General features: G+C 45.8%; 1 pseudogene; it reads right to left on the reverse strand.

The window, feature by feature from the left end:
- Positions 1–650: 650 nt before the first annotated feature.
- Positions 651–2,016, reverse strand: LOC112226276 (annotated as a pseudogene).
- Between the last annotated feature and the right edge of the window lie 1,239 nt (positions 2,017–3,255).

Raw genomic sequence — 3,255 nt, forward strand, 5'->3', positions numbered from 1 at the left:
AACCCCAGTGTAGAATGAACAGCTCTGTGATTTAACCCCAGTGTAGAAGAATGAACAGCTCTGTGATTTAACCCCAGTGTAGAATGAACAGCTCTGTGATTTAACCCCAGTGTAGAATGAACAGCTCTGTGATTTAACCCCAGTGTAGAATGAACAGCTCTGTGATTTAACCCCAGTGTAGAATGAACAGCTCTGTGATTTAACCCCAGTGTAGAATGAACAGCTCTGTGATTTAACCCCAGTGTAGAATGAACAGCTCTGTGATTTAACCCCAGTGTAGAATGAACAGCTCTGTGATTTAACCCCAGTGTAGAATGAACAGCTCTGTGATTTAACCCCAGTGTAGAATGAACAGCTCTGTGATTTAACCCCAGTGTAGAATGTGATGCAGATTGAATTAAAACATGGTTTAGAATAATGGAACTGTAAATATATTGCATATGACTTCACTACAATGCACAATAATCAATCATCTTTTGGACTTTTCACTAAAGAAACATGGGAGGTATTTTTGTATTTGAATAAAACTTTACGACCATCACATCAGAAAGAAAGTATATTTATTTTAAATGTGGTGCAGTCTGTCCATCACAACAAAGACGTTCAAATCACCTTGGACGTCAGATGTGACTTCAACAACATACGCTTTGTTTATTTATTTAATAACATTTAGTTCAATTATTACATTCATAAAGGATATAACAAAGGAGTATAAAATATGATATAAAATAGTTATTTACAATGAAACTACCCTATTACACTTACTCAAGTCCTTTCCTGAAGTCCTGTGTGATAATGTACTGTATAACGATAATGTAACAATGTAGTTATCTGTCTCTGCTGTTTTGGGATTATCACAGCGTCATCAGAGCCACGCCTCCTGAACCACCTCCTCACTGACATCAGCCAAGGACCTCCGGAATTTCCTGCTCGATCTCACAAACGGCTGCTGCGATTGGACGATAGGGGGAGACCGCCGCCCACGGAGTCTGTCACCCTCCTGGGCGCTGACCATGGGTGTCTGCACCCAGGTGGTCTGATGAAACAGGGCATAGTCTACCTTGTAGTGCCTCCTCCCCACTTGCACCATGTCCTGGAAGCGCTGGCCCCAGCGGATGTCTGCTGGGGTGTAAGACGTGCGTGTCTGGTGCAGGATGCCTGTGGAGTCACCGGTGTAGGTGAAGGACACTACCAGGTCAAAGTCCTCCTCCGCCAGGCTGTCCGGTCCCAGGCTGTAGAGGGGGCTCCCAGGCTCCAGCTTGTGAACGATGCTGGCCGGGGTGGCCAGGATGAGGTGTCTACTCTGGATGTCTAGGTCCTGGTAGGTCACGGAGATCATCCCAGAGGGGTGCTTCGTGGGGCGGACCAGCTGCGCCCGGGCGGTGCCTTCCAGGATGTGGTTCCTGCGGAAGTCGGCGATACGCCACACAAGGCACAGGGCGCCGTTGCGCGCGTTGACCACGGCAGAGCTGCTGAAGCCCACTGTCTGCGCCCCTTGCTCGCGCACGCCATTTTGGCCACGGTGATGCCGATGACGATTGTGTCGATGAAGCAACTCATCAGGGCCTGGATAGTCACCACCACGATGGCCACCATGCAGTTCTCCGTCATCACCCGGAAGCCATAGCCGATAGTCGCCTGGGTCGACATGGAGTACAGGAAGGCGGAAGTGAAACTGCGGACGTTCGCCACACACGGAGCCGTGTCATGGTCCTCCAGGTCTTTGTGGACGTAGGCGATCAGGAAGTAGAGGATGCTGAAGAAGAGCCAGGAGAGGATGTAGGAGAGGCAGAAGATGAGGAGCATGACCCTCCAGCGGAGCTCCACCAGCGTGGTGAAGATGTCGGCCAGGAAGAAGCTCCACTGGCCCGGGGACTGGTGGAACACCACGGGGCAGCTACCGTCCTTCAGCATGTAGCGCAGCTTCTTCTCCCCCCCTCCCCCGGCCAAGATCTCCTCTGCCCATGGTGTGTGTCGTGATGTGTTGGGTATCAATGATACACTGCTGCTGGTCCATGCCTGGACTCATTTTAACAAGGGCTCTTGTGCCGTGCCTCCCCTGAAAAATATATATATATTTGTGAGGTTAGTGTGATTAGTAAAACCTAAAATAATATATAGTGTACACAGTCCTATAGGTAGAAGTACACGTAAAGCGTTTTTATTAGGTCAAGTTTAGTCTCTTTTTACAAGGGTTTAGGTTAGGAAAGGATGTTATTGGTGAGAGACCATCTCCATTACAAGCCAGCTTAATGTCATCAGGTTCCTCTGTGTTTGATGAAGAGAAGCCTCCATGTTTGAGGAAACAGGCTAGGTCACACCTTGCCTGAGGCTATCAGCACCTGAATGACCGTGACAATGTCATGCCCATGCTGTGAAAACACATTATCTTGTTGGCTGATTATTTACGAGAACTGTGATTTGCTAGGGGGAACACAGTAAAAAGCTGTGCGATTACATTTAATGATAGTCCAAATTATATCCACATTCATTCATTTCAATAAATATTTTCCATAATTTTACAGAAATGAAGACAGGATGAGTCAAAATGAAAGGCAAAATCAGATGTCAAATTAACATGCCTTTGTGAAACTTCATGTGCAATATGATTGCTGTAACCAAGACAGCCAAAAGGAGAGAGACTTCTGGGTTCTCCCTTCCTTTGTGTTCGCTTCACTAGTCGTCCAGAACGTTCCATTCATTTGTCCTAACATGCTATACAACCATAACACATACATTGCCGATTCCCACTGGCAACAAAAGTTTAACGTCATGTTTAACATCAAAGTTGTACTTTCCTTCATTGCAGGTTTCTCTAGACGGCCTACTTTGAAAAACTGGAGCCTTCTTCATTGTGCCCTCAAACTTGATCTAGTGACTCTCAATGTAAACATTGAAGAGTTTTCTGGTAAAAAAAAAGAAAACAAGCCTTATACAACCTTTCCTTGTTTAGTTTCACCATGTCATCTTACTGACCTAGTACGGATTCTGTTATACCTCACAGATCAACAGTAACCAAGGAAATAGACCTTAAATCCCTCACCTAGTCCAAGTATTGATCCTTTCACCCTTTGATCTATATCTGGGCATTATCAGAACACATCTATAAAGATTCAACTAGGATTTAGGCTGGGTGGGGAAAGAGATCATAATTATTCTTACCAGGAAAGGACCTCATTTTAATCAGACAGACTTGGCCTGTCTGATTAAAATGTTTTACCCTGCTCTGCCCCAGAACAATGGAAAACAGAGGAC

The sequence above is a fragment of the Oncorhynchus tshawytscha genome, unplaced genomic scaffold (assembly GCF_018296145.1).
Source record: "Oncorhynchus tshawytscha isolate Ot180627B unplaced genomic scaffold, Otsh_v2.0 Un_contig_6607_pilon_pilon, whole genome shotgun sequence".
NCBI classification, from domain to species: Eukaryota; Metazoa; Chordata; class Actinopteri; order Salmoniformes; family Salmonidae; genus Oncorhynchus; species Oncorhynchus tshawytscha.